Consider the following 25,397-nt stretch of genomic DNA (forward strand, 5'->3'; position numbering starts at 1 on the left):
GAGATCCTGGGAGTGTTGGAGCAACAGCAATCTAGCTGGGAGAAATTACTGAGGAGAAGAAGGGCAAGCGTGATGGTGGGACAGGAGGAAGGTAAAAGGAAACAGAAGAAAGATCAAAGCAGCAAAGCTATGGATAGAGGTATATAGATACGTGTGTACATATGTAAGTATATTAAATCATAAAAATAGAGGTATCGGCCTATGTACATATATTTATATGGCAATACATTGAGGAAGTGGATGGACTTTGGGCCTCTGCTTAAGCCCTCCCTTAGTGCAAAAACACTTTTGTTTTAACAACCTGGCATTCTGTGATGCTCTATCCTACACTATCTCTGAAAACAAAATGGGTGCATAAGCAAATGTGATGAAGAAAACTGATGGCTATCAAAAGATAGACTGTTTGGGGTCTTAAAGGTGTGAAGTTAAACAAGTGGTCATTTAGCAGAGAAGCAACAAGTCCAAATAGAAGAAGCACACCAGCCTGTATGATCATGAGGTGTTGATGGGATCAGGTAACAGGCATCAGAAGACCCAAAACAAACAAACATACAAAAATATTGTTGAGAGTGAGAGGGGTCAGGGCAGAGACCTCAAACCCATCCGTAGACAATAGGACATCCCCTCACAAAAGGGTCACAAGGAAGGGATGAGTCAACAAGGGTGCAGTATAACACTGATGAAACACAATGTTCCTCTGATTCCTTGAGGCTTCCTTATGCCTTACTGTTATGACCCAGTCCTGCCTTTCACTTTGGGCTAGACCAGAGCATGTACACTGGTACAGGTAAGACTTCATGACACATGGAATCCAGGTCAGATAAAACCCTCAGGAACAGAAATGGGAGTACTGATACCAGGAGGGTAGGGAGAAGGTGGGGGGAGGAGTAGAGGATGGGGGAACTGATTGCAATGATCGACACATAACCACCCCAAGGGCTATGAGGATGGGAGTGGGGTGGGAGGGAAAAGTGATGATATCAAAGGCTCAAATAAAAAGGAAATGTGTAGAAATAATGATGGCAACATATGTACATATATGCTTGATATAATTGATGTATGGATTGTTAAATGACCTGTAAGGGCCCCCAATAAAATGATCTTTAAAAAAATACTCTTAATAAGCTTAGGCCTTGATTGTTCTCATCTTGCTGACCTAAAAGCTGGGCCATAGACTAAGTTACTTGCCTAAGGCCAAGGTAAGTGGTAGAGCCAGAATTCAGATCTTAACCTGTCTATCTCTGCTCCAAATCCTTGGTGTTTACTTAGGATAGGAATACCTGCAGGGAAACCATATGTTTCAGTCTCCCTTGTATACTTGGGGAATATTGTTTCCATGGAGATGCATTTTGTCTCTAGTTCTGTCAAAGTTGAAATGTACTGCATCAAGGACCACAACTAATCAGGCAAACTACGTAAATGTTTGTTTTTACTGCTTGTATTGCTCTCTGTTATTGCTGATTTTGGCAGAGAACTCTTTCGATTTCCTCACGGGTGATTTCAGGTCCTTGGCTGCTTCTTTATAAAATGAAGGGGTTAGTACTGAATTAATGAGAACAGTAGTACCTGCGGCAGGATTCTCGCCTTTCTAATGCACAGCAACTACCCATCTATTGGTGGAGGCTTGTGTGTTGCTATAATACTCAACAGATTTCACCAGAGCTCCCAGAACAGCCTCAGAAGAAAGGCCCAGCAATCTACTATGGTCTGAATTCTGTCTAGTTGTCTAACTCACTGCCATAGGCTCTGATGCTGACCCATAACAACCCTGCGGACAGAGTTGAACTGCCCCAGTGGGTTTCTGAGATTGTAAGTTTTTACAGAAGGAGAAAGCCTCATCTTTCTCTTGCTGAGTGGCTAGTGATTTTGAATTGCTGACATTACAGTTAGCAGCAGCTCAGTGCTTAACCCACTATGTAAGGGCTCTTAATCCTTACTGGGAGAAGGAAACCTCATCTTTTTTCACTGGAATGGTTGGTGGGTTTGAACTGCTGACCTTTTGGTAGCAGCTTAACTCATAATCCACTGTACCACCAGGACTCCTCCTTAGTTATCTAGTGCTGCTGTACCAAAATGCCACAAACTGTGATGTCCACGAAAAAAGTATATTCTCCCACAGTTTAGGAGCCTAAAAGTCCAAATTCACAGCATCATCTGTAAGAGAAGGCTTTTTCTCAGTTGGCTTATAATTTAGGAGAAAGGCCTTTATCTCTTCTCAACATCCATAATCCTGGCATCCCTTAGAGATCTCCATGTGTCTTAGCATCAGACTTCCCCTGAATCTAGGAGGGACCTGAGTCCAAAGGACATGCTTTGTTCCCAGCTTTTCTGTTTTGGTGGTAATGGGTCCCTCTCTTTCTACTCACTTCTCTCTCCTTTTAAAATAAGCTATATTTCAGACCACACCCTAAGGAAATTTCACCTAAATTGGATCAGGACTGTGACTGGATAAGGGCACCATATCCTATCCTAGTGGTGTAAAGGTTACACGTTGGGCTGCTGGTTGCAAAATCAGCATTTCGAAACCACCAGCTGTTCTGTGGAAGTAAGGTGTTACTGTCAACTCATGCAAAGAGTTACAGTCTCAGAAACCCACAGGGCCAGTTCTACCTTACTCTATAGGGTCGCTATGAGTTGGCATTGACTTAATCACAGAAAGTTGGATTTGTTTTTATTTTATCCTACTCCTAGGGAACCCTGGTGGTGCTGTCCTATAAGCATTGAACAGCTAACCATAAGGCTGACAATTCAAACCCACTGTAGGAGAACGTTGAGGGTATCTGTTCCTATAAAGCTTTATAGCCTCAGAAACCCTACATAGGATGGTTATGAGTCAGAATTGACTATAGGGAAATAGATAGATCTACATATATTTATCTGTTAAGTATTAAGGTAGCAGACGGACATTGGGCTTCTACCCAAGTACTCCCTCAATGCAAGAACACTGTTCTAATAACCCGGCATGCTGTGGTGCTCACCTTCCCAACATGATTGCTGAAGACAAAATAGGTGCATAAGCAAATATGGTGAAGAAAGTTGATGGAGCCCGGCTATCAAAAGATATAGCGTCTTGGGTCTTAACGGGTTGAAGATAAACAAGCGGCCATCTAGTTGAGAAGTAACAAAGCTCACATGGAAGAAGCACACCAGCCTGTGTGACCACGAGGTGTTGATGGGATCCTGTATCCGGCATCAAAGACCCAGAACAAAAAAATCTTATCAATGTGAATGAGGGGGAGGGCGGAATGGAGACCCAAAGCCCATTTGTAGAAAATTGGACGCCTCACAAAAGGGTCACAAGGTAGAGACGAGCCAGTCGGTGCAGTGCATAGCACCGATGAAACATACAAATATCCTCTAGTTCTTTAATGCTTTCTTCCCCCCACTATCATAACCCCAATTCTACCTTACAAATCCAGCTAGACCAGAGCATGTACACTGATACAGATAAGAGCTGGAAACACAGGGAATCTAGGACAGATAACCCCCTCAGAACGAATAATGAGAGTAGTCGTATCAGGAGGGTTGGGAGACAGTGGGAGGAGAAAGAGGGAACCGAACACAGTGATGGACATATAACCCCCCTGCAGGGGGTCGAACAATAGAAACAGGGGTGAAGGGAGACAGCTGTAGGTGTAAGTCATGAAAAAAATAGTAATTTCTAAGTTATCAAGGGTTCATGAGGGAGGGAGGAAATAAAAATGAGCTGTACCAAGGGCTTAAGCGGAAAGAACATGTCTTGAAAATTATGATGGCAACATGTACAAATGTGCTTAACACATTGGATGTATGTAACGATTGTGATAAAAGCTGTAAGAGTCCCCAATAAAATGATTTTAAATATATATATATGGTCAGCTAGATGGTGGTAGGTTGGAGAATGATAGACAAGGTAAAAATAGTGCTGGGTTGAGGGGGTTTCTGTTTTTGAGAGGGTAGCCCAGGGGACTTCTCTACAAAAGTATAGTTTGAGCTTATAAGGAAAGAACCAAGGGAGGGTGAAAACTGGACCCTGGTTGGCCTCTATGAGGAGTCCAAAGATTATGGCTAGAGCAGAGGGGAGAGCGAAGAAGAGGTAGCAGGAGCTGGAATAGGTAGGACTGAATAGGCAGATGTGTGAATTTCTAGCTTTTACAATGAGGGAAGTCAAACTATGTGGATGGTACTGGACTACTGGCCCAAAGGTTGATTCTTTGAACCCAGCCAGAGGCTCCTCAGAAAACAGGCCTGGCGATCTCCTTCCTAAAGGTGATGATGGCAATTAGTCTTAGAATCTACACTACACACATGGTATTACCACGAGTCAAAATCGCCTGAGTGGTAAATGACAACAGGTAGAATTGGGGCAAAGGATGACTTTCCCAAATTATAGTTTAGAGCAAACCCAACTAATCCCTTTGCCCTCAAGTTGATTTGGGCTCATATCAACCCCTTTTCGGGTTTTGAGGACTATAAATCTTTACATAAGCAGACAGCCTTCTTATTCTCCCACACAATTTAGAGCAGCCATCCTGAAGAGACTATATAGAGCAGAGAAACCTGGGGACCAGGAAGGAGGCTGCTAAGTTACCTGAGTGATGGCCATGATGGTGGCTTACACTGGGTGGTACAGTAAAGTTGGTGAGAGCTAAATGGTTTTCAGATATAATTTAAAAAGAGAACCTAATTTGCAGATAGTTGGTGCTGGGTTTGAGTGAAAGAGAAGAATCAAGGATGACTCCAAGATTTGATGGCTGAGAACTTGGAAGGCTGTTGCTCCTATTTACTGAGGTGGGAGGAGAAAGTGTGTGTTTAAAATCAGGATTTTGGTTTTGAGCATGTTATGATTGAGATGTCTATTAAATAATTTTACTTGACTGCTTATGTGAATATTTTAAGGGTGCTTCATTGATCCCTAAATGAGTAATTTTTCTGAAATTTTACTTATGAAATGTTTGTGAATATATTTATTCAAAAGTTTACTTAATAATTATGAAACATCCGCGTTGAGAAATAGAACATTAGCAATACCGACGGAGCCAGCTGTGTAATGTGTTCCCTCACATTAATTGTACTTCCTGAAGAGATAATCACTGTTCTGATTTTTTCATGAAGTTTTTCTTTCTTTGAGCTAAACTTGTCACTGAAGACCCCAAGTTCAGTTCAGTTTTTCTTTTCCTTCTTTTTTTTTTTAGCCATTCAGATTATTATTTAGGTTTGAGGGTAAAGGAATCTAGAGTAATCTTTTTGTTTGTTTGTTGTTTTTAAAGAAACATTTATTTTTTAAATAGCCCATCTCAAGAAATGAAATAAAAAATACCCAGTTTTTCATGGATTATTTTTTTCTTCATAGTTTTGTCATAGCACTACACCTAAATATGTAGTTTAGCTTATTTTTTAACTTAATATAGAATTGTACTACTTATATTCTTTAATAACTTGTATTACTTGCTTAGTTTATTGAAAATGTATTTGAGGTTCTTGCCTATGGATACAGGTGTCAGTAGTTCATTCACTTTTACTGCTGTGGAGTATATTCATGATGTAAATATCCCATGATTTACTGACCCATTATACTACTAGTGGATGTTTGAGTTATGGATACATCTCTTTGACTTGTTGAATTCTTGCTAATTTGATGACTAGGAAATGGTATATCAGTGTATTGTGTTTGCTTTTTTTTTTAAGTTCTAACTTAAAGAATACTTTATTTTTGGTGGAAGTTTACACAGCAAACTAGGTTCACATGTAAACTTTTCTATATGTATTACACACTTTCATTTGTTAAAACTTTCGTAATATGTTGACATTGTCTTTTTTCCATTTTTATTATTTCCTTTCCCGTAATCTAGCTCCCTTACCCTCCCCATCTTCTGAATTTTGATTTAGGGTAGAGGTTGACTGATTTTTATAAAATTTTCAAGAGCTTAGTACTCACTAGGATAGTTTCTTTTATGATCCAATCTGTTATTTAGCTGAAAGGTGGCAGCCTCCAATATGACTTTGTTTCAAGTTTAAAGGATATTTCAGAACAGTTTCAAGGGTTCCTCTATTGGTCCAATAGGTCTAGCTTCTTTTAAAAAAAGAATTTCAGCTCTGCTTTACATTCTTCTATTTTATCCAGGACCATCTGTTGTGTCCCTGATCAAAACAATTGGTAGTGGCAGCTGGGCATCATCTAGTTCTTCTGGTGTCAGGATATGTGTGGGTTATTAGTACACTATATTAGTTTTGTCTTTGAGTCATTAGTTCCTCTTTCACTTTTACTTCAGCTGAGTAGAAATCAATGGTTGTATCATAGATGGCCACTCAAAAGCTTTTAAGACTCAAAATGGTACTCACGAAACTAAGATGTAGAACATAAACTTTAGAAATTAGTCCACTGAATTGGCCCTAAGTCTTCAAATCCAGTGAACCAATCCTAGGAGGTATTTGGTTATTTCTAGGAGATCTCTATTAATGTGCCTTCTATGAGCTTTATTATATATATGTTTATATATTGTACACAGAAGCATATTTATATATATACACAGTATATACAGACTTGTGACCCATTTGAGTGATGATGTAAGTACTTACAACCATACCTATTGTTACTAATATGTATTACATTCATATTATGTACTACATACTGAGAGGAGCTCACGTGGTGTCGTGGTGACACGTTGGGCTGCAATCTGCATGGTCGGTAGTTCAAAACGACCAGTAGCTACTTGGGAGAAAGACTGGGCTTTCTATTCTCATTAACAGTTACAGTCTTGGAAACCAGTAGGGGGTTGCTGTGCTCCAGCATTGGCTCGATGGCAGTGAGAGAGTGAACATACAGTAGTACTGATGTTATCATTCTCAGATGTTCACTCACAAATGTTCCATTCTTTGATTTATTGTGTCAAAACACTGTAGTATATATAAAGATATACCTACTGCCATCCAGTAGATTTTGACTCATAGCGACCCTTTAGGACAAAGTAAAGCTGGTCTTTAAGGTTTCTGAGACTAAATCTTTAAGGAGCAAACAGCCTCATCTTTGCAACACAGTTGGGTGAGCTTGAACCTCTGACCTTGCAGTTTGCAGTTCCAACACTTAAACTATTGCACCAATTTATAAAGATATTGATAATAAAAAGCATTAATAATGGAAACTTTTTCTAAAAGGGAAAAATGAGATATTTGTCTTAGGTCAGAACGAACAATCATTAGAATGAAACCCATGATGAATTGGGAGCTACCTGAGGTACAACTATACATACATATACATACACCTATGTAACCACACATGTACTTTTTAGTTGTTGTTGCAAAATTTTAAGTTAGATAAGTTACTCAGTACATCCTTTATTCTTGTATACTTATGTAGTGTTACTTGCATCAAGTTGTACAGACTTCACCCACATTTGATATTGCCTTTGCCAGCACCAAAAAATAACAAGTGTCTACTATCTTATTATAAGTGTAATAACTTATAAGAATATATGTTACTTCCCATTTCTACTATCACTTGTAACCACTAGAGAATATTACTTTCTATATGTATGTTCTCGTGTTTCTATGAAAGGGAAATCATTTGTCAATATGGTTTTAATTGCTACCTCCTGACTACAAGTAGGGTTGAACAATTTTCCATATGTTTATGGGTATTTTGTGTATCTTTTATTAAACATTGTTCATTTTGCTGATTATTGATTTATAAGTTATTTATAAATTTTATATGCTTAAAATAAATCTAGCATTTGCTTTGAAAAATTTCAAACATATAGAAAAGCTGAAAGAATTTTATGCTGAACATTCCTATATTCTTTTTTTTAATCATTTTATTGGGGGCTCATACAACTCTTATCACAATCCATACATACATCAGTTGTGTAAAGCATACTTGTACATTCGTTGCCCTCATCATTTCAAAACATTTGTTCTCCACTTAAGCCCTTCGCATCAACTCCTCATTTTCTCCCTCCCTTTCCGCACTCCCCTCATGAAACCTTGATAATTTATTAATTATTATTTTATCATATTATACTGTCTGACATCTCCCTTCACCCACTTTTCTGTTGTCCGTCCCCCAGGGAGGAGGTTATATGTAGATCCTTGTAATTGGTTCCGCCTTTTCACCCTACCCTCCCTCTACCCTCCCGGTATCGCCACAATCACCACTGATCCTGAAGGGATCATCTGCCCTGGATTCCCCATGTTTCCAGTTCCTATATGTACAGGTGTACATCCTCTGGTCTAGCCAGACTTGCAAGGTAGACTTCGGATCATGATAGTGGGGGTGGAGGAAGCATTTAGGAACTAGAGGAAAGTTGTATGTTTCATCGTTGCTACACTGCACCATGACTGGCTCGTCTCCTCCCTGCGACCTTTCTGTAAGGGGATGTCCAGTTGCCTACAGATAGGCTTTGGGTCCCCACTCCGCACTCCCTCTCATTCACAATGATATGATTTTTTTGTTCTTTGATGCCCAATACCTGAGAGCATTCCTATATTCTCTAGCTAGAGTCTACAATCAATATTATACTGGACTTGCTTTATCATTTATCTAGCCCTTTTTGACTTTAACAAGCAGCTACTAATTTTCTAATTATTTAGGAGGCTCAAAGTCTAGATTATAGCAAGTTCCATTAGAAAGTGTTCTTTCTGTCTGCTCTGGAGGAAGTTTCTTGTCCCTTTTACCATCTGTAAGGGCCAGAATGTATGTATTACATTCATATTATGCGATCTTTATGTCTTGGCCTTCCCCTGGATTGAGGATGCACTACAAAGGGCTCACTGTGTGTCCCGCTCCTCTTTCTTTCTTGGTGGTCATGAAGTCCTAGAGTCTCTCTTTTAAAAAATACATTTCAAAATAAAGTTACAGACATCAAATACACTTATTCCTCAAGGATATAGCTTTCCTTTTTTGTTACATGAAAGACATACATGTAATGGAATATAAAAATCTTAAGTTCATATTTGATGAGGTTTGGTAAATAGTGAACTGCTTTTGGCTGCAAAGGCAAATGGATTCCAAGTTGGCAGGGAAGGTGACAGGCTGCTGCTCATTCCCAGGATCGGCAGTCTGTACAACATGCCACTAGCTCGAGTGCAAAGAACAAAGGGTCAGATACCAAGCCAGATGCAGGATCCAGACCCAGCAAAAAGCAAGCAAGTTTTCTACAACATCCGTTTCTACTGGAAGTAGACCACTCTTGAGGAGATCTGTCTCATCATGGGGGCATTACTATTACTACATCTTAACTGTCAAACCACGGAGAATTCTAGCCCAGTCAAGTTGACATAAAACCTTATCTATCATAATCCTGAGAACATTTCTCTGACATTTCTTGAAGTTCTAGCCTTCTGGAGGTGGGTTTCTCTTAATTTTCTTTTATTTGAAAATACCTCAATTTACTTTTGTATTTGGATATTTTTGCCACATAAGGAATTCTGGATATATAAACCTTTCAAGATTGTTTCCTATCATTGGCCTCCATTGTTTCTGAAGAGAAGTCAGCAATCCATTGTATCGTTCCTTGTATGTTCACTATATATAATGTGTCGTTCCTCTGGTTTCAATCACTTTCTCTTTTTCTGTGGGCTACTTCATGGTTTTCCTCCATGTATTCTGCTTGGTCGGTAAAGGATCTTCCTAGACTAGTGAATCGATATCTTTCACCAAACTTAAGGAGCCCTGGTGGCACTGTGGAGTAAGGGTCGAGCTGCTAACCACAAGGCCCGTGGTTGGAATTCTCCAGCCACTCTGCAGACATAAGGTGAGCCTGTCTGCTCTCATAAAGAGTTGAGGTGTTCTCACACACTGTACAAGGTTGCTATGAGATGGAATCAACTTGATTTTTAAAAAATTATTGTTGTTCACCAAACTGGAAAATGTTAGGCATCACTTCTTCAGATATTTCCCTTCACTAGCCCAGCACCCTATCCTGCTCAATCTTCTCTCCTGAGATTCTGCAGAAATGTATTGTTGGTCACATCAATAAACTCGGGGACATGAAAGTTAACTCCAGACATGCCGGCCTGCTCCTTCCAGCTTTCCCCTCTTATTCTGACACAAGACTTTCCACATCACTCTACTTCTCTGATTGGCTTGATAATCCATTGCAATGGCCAAACAGAACTCACAGACAGTACTCACAATTATGGGATTTATTAAGGATGCTAAGGATACAATTATTTTGTCTGTAGATTCTCTTCTCAGCCATGTTCACAAGTGTGTCTTGCTCTGGTCCTTGGCTTCTGTCCTGATAGGCCAACTGTTTAAAAAAGTCCTTTAGCACCAATAAATGCTTAAATGGTACCCAACTCTACAAGTCAGGATTCACTAGTTTCTTGGGCCAGGAAGCCAGCAGTTATGTCTTGTGGAATTATATTCCATAATTCAGTCACGTCAAGCAGAATCAGACATTTGCTACCATAGTTTCCAAACATTCTTTTTCTATATGGATCCCTTGACATCATCACTTCTTCACCCCGCCACCACCTCCGTGCCTCACTCCCCCCAAACCCCTTATTCTACTTGCTGACTCTGTAGGTTCATCAGTCCTGGTTTTCCTACACCAAAAAAATGAAAAAACGTACCACAACTTTAAGAGGGTGACCCCTGATGACATAACACTCCTGGGATACCCCCTAATATGTACAATCAAAAGACCAAACCAAACAATACAGTACATAAGATTTTGAATACCAGATCATGTCCAGCATGCATCAGAGGGGAAATGTGCTGACAAATTTTAACTTTTCAAGTCAGGTTTATGCCTTTGACCTTCCATACTCAACTCACTAGTGCACTCCCTGTAATGACCACTTTCTCCTTTCCCTCAATTGTGGATAGAGGGAGTTCACCAGAGGTTCATTTCTTGTATAGTTCCACCAGTGAATCTGGGGCTTCCACTTGTCATTCATACTCTTCTGTCATACTGTAATACTAATCCCTCCCTTCATTTCGGATTATATGCTTCACAATTCTTCGGTGACTGATGATGGTGTGCTTCTTTCATGTGGACTCAGTTGACATCTCCCTTAGATTGCTGCTTGTTTGGAGACAAGCCTTTAAGATCCCAGACGCTATTTGTCTGCTAGCCGGGCACCATCTAATTTCTTCATCACTTACTGCTGTAGCACCCTCCTTCTCGGTGTTTCCTTCATGGAGGCGAGTATTGGGCAGGGTCATGATTTAAGAACTAACTTTTCTTAAGTTGGTGTGTATTTCTCTTTATACCTCAATTTTATTTGAAATGTGTAAACTATCCTTTATATTTTAGTATCAATTTAAAAGAAAAAGCATCCATTTCCACTTACTTTTTTGTGAGCAAATTGTATATGACTTGACATATTTTATTTAAGTATTGACATAGGATTAAATAGTAAAAATTAGCTACACTGATGCCTTTGGGACTCATTTGTCTTTTCTCCAGGCTTTCAGAGCAGTTAGAGCAGTAAAGGGAAAGGAAAATGATGTCTTTTAAATGTTCTCTCCCTTTTATAGCTTGATTTTCACAAACGCTGAATAGAAGATAATTAAGAATGATACCAGCCTTTACCACATAATACATGAATTATACTGATTTGCTAACAAAATAGAGCTTGCAAATGGAATTTAAAAAATAGTCATCTAAGTGGAAATTAATGAAGTTTATTTGAACGAGTCTTCAGCTATATTTCATGCCGTCATTAACACCCTTTTCTTGAAGGAAATGCGGAATCATGGCATCTCCTTTAGTTCCTTAGCTGCTTTTCTTGCCCAGTTACCTTCATTTGTTGGACAAAATTAATATTTCTAACATTTTGAAAAGATCCTTTTTGAAGCCCTTGAACAGATGGTAATATTAGGAAAGAATTCTTCCTAGATAATTGTCTGTTATAGTTGACTTCCAAAAGATACCTTTCATTACCAACGCAGGAATCCTAAACCTGTTATGAAACCTTTGTCTCTTCATTTTTGTCCCAAATGGTTAATAAAGTGTTACATATTCAACTTAACATTGTAGTCATGTTCTTGAGGCTGTTGTGATGAAGAGTAGTATGGTTTCTCAACTGCACATTTCCGTTTTACTTGGTCTACTCTGTGACTTCTTGTAGTAATTGTAGTGGCTGGGAGTACAATGCTACTGTTATGTTTTAGAAGATGCACTGCATTCACATAAATGTTGAAGAATATATGAGAGCAAATTTCCCTCTTAATCTTCACTACCAACTACTTAATTGCCCTCCGCTGATGAAAACTGTTTTTACTTGTTGCTAATGTGTCCTTTTTTATGAATTTATTTCTTGGTGTTATTTAAATGGGTTACATACCTTACATATTTTTTGCGTTTTCCTTTTTAATTTTGATTTTTAATAGCTTTATTGAGCTAAGTACAGACTTGAATATGATAAGTTTTGGGATAACTACACCATGTTGTGCAACACACACACAAACACACACGCGGGCACACACAGATTAGTAAAAAAGTATTGCTACTAGGGTTTCATACATGCATGGGATTATTCCAAACAAAACATGTTAAAAGACGTTTCTGAGATCAGTGGATGATAGACAAATTCACGAATACACTTGTCTGAGTCTTGTTAGGGTGCCTTCAAAAAAAGTCCAATCAAAATAGTGACTTGCAAGCAGAAACACTGGGTCAGTTATGTTCAAGGCAGAGAATTCAGGTCAGACACGTATGGGTACTGCTTTTAGTAATTCCAAAGATATAATCTTAATTGCTTTTCTTTAAAGACACACACTGATCACAGGGTCTTCTTAGAAAGTAGTTTTAAGAAAATAGAGAACTGCATTGGTGAGAAAAAATCCAGGAAAGTTGCATCGAGGAATTTTATTTTTCCCATCACAACAATGCACTTGCTTATTCTTTGAGGGTAACAGAACTTGTCCTACAAGCATTTCACTGGAAAACCTTACCCCCTCCATCCTACAGTCTTGAACTTGCTTCTTCAAACTTCTTTTGTTCTTCAAAGAGCACTTAAGAGGCATATGGTTCGAGTCCCCCAAGGGTCCTAAAGCTGCTGTTTTGACTTGGTGTAAATAAAAGAGCCCAGAATTCTTAGGGGGAAGGGTTAGGGAGGTAGAAGCACTACCTTTATAAGTGTATGAACCTACATGCAGGGTACGTACATCAAGAAACAATGGCTTCTCATTTTGTAACTTCTGCTTAATAAAGAATTTTATGATTTTATAGCTATTCTTTTTAAAATTGATCCGGTGAAACTGCCAGTGTAATCATTATAATGAACAGCTCCATCACTTGAAACTTGTCTCCATTTGTAGTCCCTCTTTCTCATCCTTGCCCTCCTTCCTCAACCCAGGTAAACACTGATCTTTATTCTGTCATTATACATTATTCCTATTTTTGTAGGATTTTACATAAGTGGAATAATTCAGGGTATATTTTTGTGTATTTTCTTTCAAGAAACATAATTATTTTATAATTTATACATATTGTTGCATATACCAATAATTCATAACTTTTCATTGTTGAGTAGTCCATTCTATGGGTAAATCACAGCTTGTTTATGCATTCACTTGTTGATGGAAATTTGGGTGGGTTCCAGTTTTCACTATTACAAAGAATGCTGTTATAGACATTTTTGTACCAGTATTTGAGGAACATATCCTTACATAGAGTTAATCTCCTATATAAATATGTAGATATGAAATGAATGAGTTATATGGTAGGTGATTATTTACCTTAAAGAAATCTGCAAGTGGGTTTGAAAGCGAATGCACCATTTTAATTTCCAGCAAAATGAGAGCTCCAGTTCCTTTATGTTCTTCCCAACACTTGCCTGGGCTGTACTTTAAATCTTGACTAGTTTATCAGGTTACTTGTTGTATCAAGGTCTCTTGTGATGCAAAAGGTGAAGTCTTGGGCTGCTAACAAAAAGAAAAGGTAAGTGGCTTAGACATACTAGCCACTTTGCTAGAGAACTATATGGCAGTGTGCCTGGGGTCCAGGCTGATATTCTTCATTTATGAGCTAATCTGCTATTTAGCTAGATGGTAACCCCAGGAGATAGCTTTCTTTGGTTCAAGGTTTGAAGATTATCTCGGGGTGAGGAAATGATTTGATGGCCACATCTGACCTCCTTTTTCTCCAAGAGAAAGAGAATCGAGAGAGGATTTCCTTGAGTCCAAGGTTAGACATGCCTCTACCCTCTAACCCTTTTCTGACACCAGTTGTTTCTCCTATGACAGTCTTTTGCTGAGTTTGATAATTCACTGCAGTGGCCACACAGAAATTGCAATAGCAACACTCACTATTATGGGGAGTTTTCTAGGGACATTGTCTGTTTACAAGTCAGAATCAGAAAACATTAACCATTAATCTTCTTTTCCACGACAGCAGCACTTCTCACCCATGCATGCAGGTTTCATTCTTCAGGGAGTTAAGTCTTCAGATTCTCCCTCGGTATCTGTTTTCTCGTTCTCTTTGTTGAAAAGGGTTGGTAACATATCTGACTTTTACTGAAAGCCTCCTTATTTGATTTGATCATAATGCAACTTTAGAGAATTTTGACTAGTTGCTCTATCAAGTATGTTTAACATCAAGTTTTATAATACTTTATTCTCTTCAACTCAGCTTACATTCTCTTCACAAGATTTCTTTATTTTTTTTACACTTTTATTGGCACATAATCCACATATTATACAATTCTATAGTTCAGTAATATCAAGAAGGAATTTTACAATCATTACCACAATCAATTTTAGATCTTTTTTTTAATGGTTAAATCACCTTTAAAATTGTTGTGTAATCACAGAGTCAGTTCTGGTGCTCCCTCCACACACTCACATTCATTATTTACTCCCCAAATCCCCTCACCCTACCTATCTCCCACCCCCACCCCCAACATTCCCTATAAACCCTTGAATAAGTTATCGCTATGCATCACTCTTTGTAAGCTTAGCAAACAGAAAATCGAACAGAAACAGTAAATAAAAGCAAAATAAAGTGGTAGGGATAAAGTAAAATATTATAAAGATAAAAGTGCAAATAATGAGTGAAAAAGAAAAGACCACCATCAGTATTTTAAAACCCAGGGATCACATCTTAGATACCCTGCAGATGGGTTTTGGGCTCCCACTGCCCTCCCTACTCTCCTACAAATTGTGTGTTCATAATTTTAGCTCTGATATTTTTCTCTTCATCATATTTGAATTTTGTTATCGTCATCTTTGAATCACAGAAGTTAATGTGCTTCTTCCATGTGGACTTAGTTGACTCCTCCTCGCTTAGATAGCTGCTTGTTTGAATATGAGCCTTTAAGATCCCAGACACTAATTCCATTAACAGCCAGGCACTATCTGCTTTCTTCACCACACTTTGCTGTAGCACCCTTATCTTCAGTGATCATTTTATGAAGGTGAGCATCGAGCAGGGCCATATTATCAGAGCTAACTGTTCTTGGATTGGGGCTAGAGTTAAGTAGGAGCCCAGAATCCAACTGCTTATCCATGGAATATGTATGACTGAAGTTTACTTTGGTGGTCGTTTTATGACATAATCAAAACCCCATAAGACCAACTGTACCAAAAACAGCCAGCAACCAACCAACCATCAAACAAGCTAAAGGCAGGAAAACAAAAGCCCATAGAAACAAAAAATTAGAACATTGTCAATCATCTCCCTAGGGTTTAAGGCAATTGCACATCATCAGTTTTCCTAATGACACAGCACTTCAGATACTGTCAATATGAGGAGTCTATGCAAGTACAGTTTCACTTTGAGTAGCAACCCATGAGTTGTTGCTCTACCCAGTTCCATCTTCCATTCGGTTGAGCTCTGTGTACCCTAAGTACAGAAATTGGTGCCAGGGTAAACTTCCTGGCTCAATTCTCCCCAAGTTCAGATCCCTGTCTGACAAGTCAAAACCTTTCATGACATGGCTAGGGGGGCATCGGGGAACTAAATTATGGTGATTCTGGGTCCCTTTCCATTGGCCCTCCACTGTGCTAAGTGTTCCCCCCAAGGTCCAATGACCACCACTTCCACAGTCCTAGGGTGGCCACACTCTACTTCCTCTCCCATCCAAGTACTGCAGTCCTCAGTCCAGGAGTGCAGGCAATTTCGAGGCAGGAGTCAGTTTATTCAGCCTGGCCTCTATGCTAAGTTCTCTGACATATCCCTTTTGTTATGCCATGCTACCTGCAGGGTCAGCATCCAAGGTCATCATGGTGGTTAGTCCATGGCATGGTTCACTGAGGATTGGGTAGAAGTGTATTTGTAGTGTCCACCCAGGAACATAAAATCTGGTCCATTATCCCCCTTCCCAATGTGAGGTTACTTCTCCCCAGTCACACACCATACTCACTAAAAGAACTATCACTGTCTTTTCCAAAATGTTGATATTCCCCTCCCCTGGTCTTAGCTTGATTTTCCAGCAAGAGCCTCCTTCCATTCCTCAGGGTGGGGATGGGAGGGCATGGATTTGCCCCAACCATGTCTCAAGGTTGTATAGCTCCAAGTTGATGGTCCATATCTCCCCTCTTGAAGGAGTGACCCCAGATGATGAGAGGTCTCCTCCTTCAAGTTGGCTCTTGTGACGTATGTGTAAGGGAGGTGTGATGGATACATGCATACTGGTTCATGGCTGGTAGGTAACCTTTTCCCTTTTAGTTCAGGAATTGGTTCCCAATTGTTCAAATGGTGTTTCTTCTTAAAGCAGTGGAATCATACAATACTTATCCCTTTGAAATTGACTTACTTCACTCAGCATAGTGATTTCCAGGTCTTTCCGTGTCATGCAGTGTTTGATACTTTCATCACTCTTTTTAGGGATGTATAATGTTCCATTGTGTGTGTGTACCATGGTTTGTTTATCCATTCTTCCACTGCTGGGCATTGGGGCTGCTTCCAGTTTCTTGCCTTTGTGAACTGTGCTGCTATGAACATGGGAGAGCATACACTCACTCGTGTCGTGTCTCTTATTTCTTTAGAGTATATGCCTTATAGGGATTTCAGTTCCCAGTTGCTTTAAGTATCACCATATCATTTTCCACAATGGCTATATGTATTTACAAGTCCACCAATAGTGTATACAAATTCCAATCTTGCCACATCCCCTCCGGCATTTGTTGTTTTCAGTTTTTTAAATTTGTATTAGCATGATGGGTGTAAAGTGGTATCTCATTGTGGTATTAATTTGCATCTCCCTGATGGCTAGTGATCATGACCATTTTTTCCATGTGTTTGTTAGACATTTGTACTTCATTTTTTGGTGAACTATCTGTGCATATATTTTTTCCCCATTTCTTAATTTGGTCTCTTGTTGTTTTTTTTTCTTAGTGAGCTATTACAGAGTTCTGTAAATTTTAGTAATTAGCCTTTTGTTCAATATGTCATTGAGAAAACTATTTTCCCAATCTGTGTGCTCTTAAGTTTGTTCCATCATTCTCGTTGATGATTCTGAGAGCTTTGCAGTTTACATATAGGTCTTAATCCCTCTTGAGTTTGTTTTTGTGCATGGTGAAAGGTATGGTCTTGTTTCATTCTTCTGCATGTGGAAATCCAGTTTGTGTAACACCATTTGTTGAAGAGGCCGCCTTTCTCCCACTGGAAATGTCTAGGTCCTTTGATGAAGATTAATTGCCTATAGGCTGATACATTTATGTCTGGGTTTCCTGTTCTTACTCATTGGTCTATGTATCTCTCATTGCACCAGTCTCTCATTGCACCAGTATTGGGCTGTTTTGACTACTGTGGCTGTGTATTAGGTTTTTAGGTTAGGCAGTGCTAGGCCTCTTAGTTGTTGTTGTTTTTTTTTTTTAAGACGTTCTTGGCTTATCCTGCATCTTTTGCCTGCCTATATGAAATTGGTAATTAGTTTTTCCATTTTGTTAAAGAATTTATTTGGGATTTGAATTGGTATTGCATTGTATTTAGATTGTTTTAGGTAGTATTGTCATTTTTATAATATTAAGTCTGCTTATCCATAAACATTGGATATCCTTTCCTTTATGTAGGTCCTTTTTAGTTTCTTGTAGTAATGTTCTCTGATTTTCGCTATATAGCTCATTTGTTTCTTTGGTTAGTTTATTCCTAAATATATCATTTTTGTGTGGTTATTATAAATGGTATTGATTTCTTAATTTTTCCATACCTTCTTTGCTAGCATAGAGGAATCCAACTGATTTGGGGTATCCTGCCACCTTGCTGAGTTCCTCGATTGTTTCCGGGAGGCTTTTGTGGAGACTTTTGGGTTTTTTATATACAGGATCATATCATCTGCGGATAGGGAGAGTTTCACCTTTTCTTTGCTTATTCGTAGCCCCTTGATTTCCTTTTGTTGTCTGATGGCTCTAGCCAAAACTTCCAGCCCACTGTTGAGTAAGGGTGGTGATAGGGGACGTCTTTCCCTGGCCTCTGATTTCAGAGGGAATGTTGTAGCGTTTCCCCATTGAGCTTGATGTTGGCTGTTGATTTCTAATAGACGGCTTTATTGTGTTGAGGAATTTTCCTTCTATTCCTATTTTCTTGAGTGTTTTGAATAGAAATGGATGCTGAGCATTTTCAAATGGCTTTTCTGAATCTATTGATATGATGATTTGGTTTTTATTTCTTGCTTTGTTTTTGTGGCGAATTACATTGATTGTCTTTCAACTATCGAACTATCCATGTATACCTGGAATGAATCCCCATTGGTCATAGTGAATTATTTTTTGATATGCTGCTGTATTCTATTGGCCAGGATTTTGTTCAAGATTTTAGCGTCTATGCTCATGAGGTTTATTGATCTATACTTTTCTGTCTTTGTAGGGTCTTTGCCTGGTTTGGGTTTCAGTGTTATACTGGCTTCATAGATTGAGTTAGGGAGTTTGTTGTCTTTTTCAGTGTTTTGGGCAAGTTTGTGTAGTATTGGTGTCAGATCTTCTTTGAATATTTGGTAGAATTTCTCTGTGAAATCATCTGCTCCTCCATCCGATGACTAAAAGACTCAAGCTCCTTCCATCATGTGGCTCTACTGTCTCCTATAGCTTACTTATTTTCTGCGTACAATTAGTGTGTGTGACGGGAAGTAGATTTCTTTTTCCATGTGTGTGTTGATGGCTATAAATTGGCCTCTGATTACAGCTTTCCCTGTGTCCCAAAGGTTTTGAAATGTTCTCATTTGTCGCAAAGAATTTTAAAATTCCCTCCTTTATTTGCTTTATTACCCAGTCACTTTTTAGTATTATGTTGTTCAATCTCCCTGTGTGTTTTTATTTCTGCTCATTTTATTGTTGATGTCTAATTTTATAGCATTGTGGTCTGAGAAGATTGATTGTAGGATCTTAATTTTTTGAATTTGTTGCAGCATGATTTGTGACCTAGCATGTGGTCTGTTCTTGAGAATGTTTCATGTGTGTTGGATAAGAACGTATAGTGTGCTTTTTTTGTTGGATGGAACCATTCTGTATATGAATATGAGGTCCTGTTTGCTGTGTGTTTTTGAGCTTTTTCGTGTCTTTGTTGAGTTTTTTCCTTGAAGTTCTGTCTTTCCTTGAGAGTGGTGTATTAAAGTCTCCTGTTATTATTGTTAATGTGTCTATCTCTGTTCACAATTCTCTGAGGATTTGATTGGGTACATATATTTTTATTATATCTATGGGTTCCTGAGCTATTGCTCACATTATCGTTCTGTAATGTCTATTCCTATCTCTTATTACATTTTTGCCTTGAAATCAATCTTATCAGAGATTAATATTACTACCCTGCTTTGTTTTAGTTGATGTTTACTTGGTATGCTTTTGTCCAGTCTCTGATTTTTAGTCTGTTCTTGTGTTTGTGAGGTATATTTCTTGTAGGCAGCATATTGATGGATTTTGTTTTCTTATCCATTTTACTACTATATGTCTCTTTACATTTATCTGTCTCAGTGCATTTAGTGCATTTACACTCAGTGAAATTATTGATAGATATGTATTTGTTCCTGTCATTTTGCTTTATATATATGTATTTTGTGTGTTTATATGTATATTGTGTTTAGTTTCTTTGTTCTTCCTGTGTTATTTCCTTGCTTTGGGTGTTGCTCTCTGTGTGTGGGTTTGTCGGAGAAATTATCTTGTATGTTGGCTTCAAGTTGTGTGTTGTTGCTGCTGATTTTTTGGCCATAGTACTTCGTTGAGTATTTGTGGTAGTGGTGGTCTTGTTTTTGTGAATTCTTTTAGTTTATCCTTGTCTTGGAATACTTTTGTTTCTCCGTATTTGACTGATAATTTCTCTGGGTATAAGATTCTACATTGACAATTTTTTCCCCTCTAGTACTCAGTATATGTCACTCCATTGTCTTCTTTCCTGCATGGTTTCTGCAGAGAAATCTGAGGTTATTCTAATTGCTGAACCTTTGTAGGTAATTGATCTTTTTTCTCTGGCAGCTCTTAGAATTTTTTACTTGTCATTGATGTTAGACATCTTGACTACACTATGCCAGGGAGTTTTCCATCTAGGATCTCTCCTGCCTGAGGTTCTTTCGGCTTCCTGAGTAATTAATTATCCTTTCCTCCTTTAGACATTGAAGAAAGTTCTCTTGCAGGAGCTCATGGACTATTTTCTGTGTGGATTTTTTGCTTCTTCCTTTTCTGGAATCCCTGTAAGATGCAGGTTGTGCCTTTTAGTTGTGTCCGGGTTGTTCTCCAGCTTTTCTTGGTTTCTTTTGCGTCTTTTGTTATGTGTTCTTCTTTTAGGTTGGAATCTATAGATTTGTCTTCCCGCTCACTAACTCAAGTTTCCATCTCTTTAGTTCTGTTTCTCTGTGTTGTAGTATTGTTTAATTCTGCTATTGTAGTATTTGATTTTTGTGTTTCTGTTTGGAGATTCTCTAGTGAGTTTAATAGCTTTTCAATTGTTTCACCTCTTCTCTCAGACTCTTCCTTCACCTATTGCATGAGTGCTATTATCATTCTTTTATGTTCTTTTTCTGGTAAATTCATATCCTCTTCAATTTCAGGCATTACATTTAGTTCTGATTGGTGTTTAATTATTCATTTCAGTTTCTCTTGTTTTCTTGTGTGAACTGATAGCTTCTGTTTTCTTTCCTTGACATCTTGGTGTTGCTATTAGGGGTGTTAAGGAGGTGGTGCTATGTGGGGGTGGTTAACTCTGTTAGGTAGTGCAGTAGCAGGTGGTGGAAAGTTTGTATTAAGTATCTGGGGGAAAACGTTAGATTAGCTATTACGGGAGAGATCCCAAAAATATTAGGGGAGGGAAAGCAAAAGGAGCAGTAAGTTAAAAAAAAAGGGGCGGGGGGAGGGATCAGGTAGTGTTATTTGATATGTTAAAGGAAGAGAGATTAGGCCCCCAAATTCCTGATTTGCAGTGGAGGAGGAATGGGTACTAATATTTGATAGAAAGAAATGATGTTAAAAATTGTACGAATAGTGTCAGCTTTTGGTTTTTTGAGGATGAGAAGGAAAGGAGAGGTTTGACAAGAAAAGTGAAACTGAAACATAGGTTAATAGTGCTGTGAAATAAAACTTTGAATGTTTAGATTAAAGCAAGGAAAATTAAAGGAAGGGACAAAAGATGAGTCTTAAGAATAATAATAGGAAAAATAATACGAGAATTAGTCTCAGGAGAGCTGTTAATACATGTTTATTTGGGCTCTAAGCTTTGCCCAGGATCTTTGTCTCTGTTGGGTGCTAACTTCTGGGTAGATGGCATGTTAAGGGAGTAGAATCAGAGGGGATGGAATTCACTCATATCAGATGGTGGGGGCAACCAACCACCTATACTTACCACCTTTAGGTGGCCCAAGAGGGCAGAATAAAGCAGTGAGCTACTCAGGGTTAGAGGACTGGGGTACTGACCAGGGGCTGGATGGCTAAGTGAGAGGTCAACACTGAGACACTGAGCGGAGATAGGATTAAGAGCAGCTTTATTAGGGTAGGGAAAGAGCTCCCAGGAGGGAAGGGAGAGCAGAGAAAGGGACAGGAGCATCTTGAGCTCCTGGGCTGGTTCAGAGACCCAACGAGTTAGGTCAGGGAAATCTCAGCTTGTCGGTGAGGTGGTGAGAGAGAAATAGAGCTCATGCTGAGGAGGTATACATTGACAACAGGATGAGAGATTTTTTTTTTTTTTTTTGCTTGAAGCTGCAGGACCTTGAGTCAGGAAGTGCCTTTGTTGTTGGCCAACCTACTCCCTAGTGTGCTGGGACAGGGACTATACAAAAGGGCCTGGGAAGATAAGTTGCTTCCTGGGGTACTAGGGAAGGGGCTGCACAACCTTTCTTGGTCAGAGAGATAAGCTCCTTGGAATGTTGGGGCAGAAGTTGCATACTTCAGTAGGTCATTTATCTTCCTGAGAGGATGGAAATGGGGGCCTTGAAGTTTTATTTTCCTGAGGAGCTGGAGAGGAGATGGGGGCTGCCTAGTCAGGACCCAGCCCAAACACTAAGCATGTAGATATGTGCATCTTGAGTAGCCTCTGGCCCCCTAGGCTTCCAGTTTCTTGTCTCAAGCCTAATATCCCTGCCTTTGCTTGTAAAATTTGCTGCAGTTTCTACTTGTTTTGTTATGCTAATAGTTTGTTAATGAAACAGGTGTGTGTTAGCTGGTCCTTAGAGAAGTTTAGAAAGAGAAAAAGAAAGGGGAAAAACCCTTTGAATGTCTTTGTTCTTCAAGGCTTTTGGGGTGTCCTAAGATCAGGGACTGCACTGCACCTTAGATAAGGTGGGTAAGTTTTGCTGAGTTGGCTGGCACTCCCTGACCTTGTGTGAAGTTTGCCTGTTCACTACACCTGCTCCAGGCTGCACTGTAGAGGTCACTCTTTTCGCATGATGGGGATGGTGAAATGGGGGTGGAGGAATGGGGCTTATACCTGCCACCTACCTAGGTGGGCTAAGGGAGAGGGAATAAAGCCTCCTTGGGCAGGTTCCTTATCTGAGAGACCTGGGGAGCTGAGCAGGGCCCGGAATCAACCCTAAGGCTTTCTTAAATCTCAAACCTCTGTGTATTGTTAATGCTAGTATTTTGTTAGTGGTCCAGGTATGTGTTGGTTGTTATATCCAGAGATTTTAAAAATTAAAAAGGCCTTCAAATGGCTGTGATTTTTAAGGTTTGGGGGCTTTTTTGGTTGTCTTGGGATTGGGAGTTGTACTGAGCTGTTAGGGAAGGGGATTAGTTTTGCCTAGTGGGGCTGGAGCTCCCAGGGCTTGTGTTCACTATTTATGCCCGCTCCAGGCTGCCCTGTAAACATATCCCCACACAACTCGGTAGGCTGTGTTGTTCCTGCTACTGGGGAGCCAGGACTGTGGTGTATTCACAGGGGCTCTTCTGGCCTGGGTGGAGATCCAAAGGTATTTATATTTTTATACGCACCGGGCTGGTCCTGTAGAGCGTTGACTCCTCTATGTCATGTCACTGCTGCTCCACTGCTCCCTCCCGCCCCCCCACCCCAGCAGACCCAGGAATCTGTGTGCTGCAGGGACATGACAAAGGAGAGTCTTATCAGCAGATGTTGCTGCTTTCTAACTGTAGTAAATTTGTGTCTACTTATTTTTATGCTGATAATCCTCTGGTCTAGAAGTGTAGGCTATCCCTCTCAGTGGCTCCTTTGTGCTGTCTTCTGTGGAGGCCCTCCCATGTGTGCTACTTGGTCACCATCTTTCACTCTCTCCTCACAAGATTACTTCATGGGTCTTAAATTCTAAATTGAGTCTGAATTATGCATTTGTAGTGATGATGTTTAGGAGTCGACTAATTAAGCAGTTTCAACTTGAACGGGTCATTCAAATTTAAGAGCACTCTTACAGTTTAATTGCTATTGTTCGCCAATTTGTTATGATTCCCAACTCACAATTCTCTAACATTCCCACCCCTCTCTGATTAAATCAGCAAGAGTGATGGAGAAATGGTTACGTTTATCATTCTGAATGCAGTCATTGTCTGTATCCCCTTTCTGGTCATGCTACTGCAGACAGCGAACTAAGCTATGTGTAGTAGACTGTGATAACTAATGGTTTTAGATCCAGCAAATATTCCTGGTATTTGGTTTCCCACTCCACCCCCAAGCGAGTCGGTTTGTTTTTTTAATTGAGGTAGACACATGGGATCACAGTACATTGTTATAAGAGAGTACCCTGATTGTAGGTGTGTAGTGTAATGAGTTTTTACGTATTTATACATCTATGTAATCACTGAGAAGTTGTTGTTAGGTACCACGAAGTGGTCTGTCAAATGGATTCTATTCCATAGGGTTTTCTAGACTGAAGTCTTTACTGAAGCAGATTAACCAGGTTAGCAGTTAACAACCAAATGCCACCAAGGCTTCTTTTGTGATTTCTAATCATAAGAAAATATAGATGCTTCTAATCTTAGTTTCCTCACACTTTTTCCTAGTCAATAGGGCCCCATCTTCAAACTTTCCATTCACCCCCTTCAAGATAACTATTTTTTTTTTACTTATCTCCCTACTGATTAGTTTTCTAATTCTAAGACTTCATAAAAATGAACCTATATCTATACTTTTAGTCTGGTTTCTTTTGCTCTACAAAATATTCTTATTCTTGCTTATAGCAGTAGTTTCTTCTGCTTTTTAAATGTCTTCGTAATATTTTCTCAGGCGATAAAAGAGGTTTGTTATTCATCCTTTACTAGAAGAATGGCTTCCGACTTTGGCTATTTAGGAATAGGACTGCTATGTCTCTGTGAGTTGGAATTGACTTGACTCAACAGTGGTGGGTTGGTGGTGTTTTGATTATATGCTTTTGGTGAGCATATCTTTCTATCATTTCTTACAGCTCTTAATCACATTTGTCTCAATTGCAGATTATTGTTTGTTGAAGTTATTTCATACCTTGTTTACTTTCTTATACCTGCCTTTTCCTGAGATGGCAATATCTTAAAATTCATGTGAGTTGGAAGGTTTCTTTATCCAAATAGTTTTGGTTCAGGAACAAAGTTGTGACAAAATAACAAGACATCTTTGGTATCTGATTACTGGAGAGCAAATTAGATGTGATATGTGACCCTTTTATGTGCATAGAATTCTGGTAGAATGTTGAGTTCTACAAACTTAATATTGACCCCTCCAAAACAAAGTCTGTAGTATGCAGATGGTAATGGTACATAGATGAATTTCAGTGCCCTCTAGCTCACATTCCCAGTCTTTGCAGCCCTCCCTTTATATCAAGCAGTACTGTCCCCACAGCCTTGTCTGTTTGACACCTGGGTACTGCTAGCTGCTTTAGATTACCAAAGGAAGGCCCTTTGTAGAATTTTTTATAATTACTGCAAATTATATTATGTATAGATATTATGCAAATATCTTTTTGAAATAAACTTCTATGCTAGTTACTTACTGCTACTGAGGGAGGTATTTCTCTTTAGTCAATTTCTGTGATATGAATTGAGAACTTTTTTCACTGACCAATTTTTCCCTCCAGATATGATATTTGGAGATATCTGAATGGTAACATCATAAAAATATTACTAAATAGCTTTG

General features: G+C 39.1%; 1 protein-coding gene across 1 annotated transcript in view; it reads left to right on the forward strand.

The window, feature by feature from the left end:
• Window positions 1–25,397, forward strand: part of CYLD (CYLD lysine 63 deubiquitinase) — a 97,842-nt gene that overhangs the window by 18,846 nt on the left and 53,599 nt on the right. The gene's annotated exons all lie outside the window — the stretch shown is intronic.

This window comes from Echinops telfairi, unplaced genomic scaffold (genome assembly GCF_000313985.2).
Source record: "Echinops telfairi isolate 266 unplaced genomic scaffold, ASM31398v2 ScPeMD7_2291;HRSCAF=2852, whole genome shotgun sequence".
NCBI lineage: Eukaryota > Metazoa > Chordata > Mammalia > Afrosoricida > Tenrecidae > Echinops > Echinops telfairi.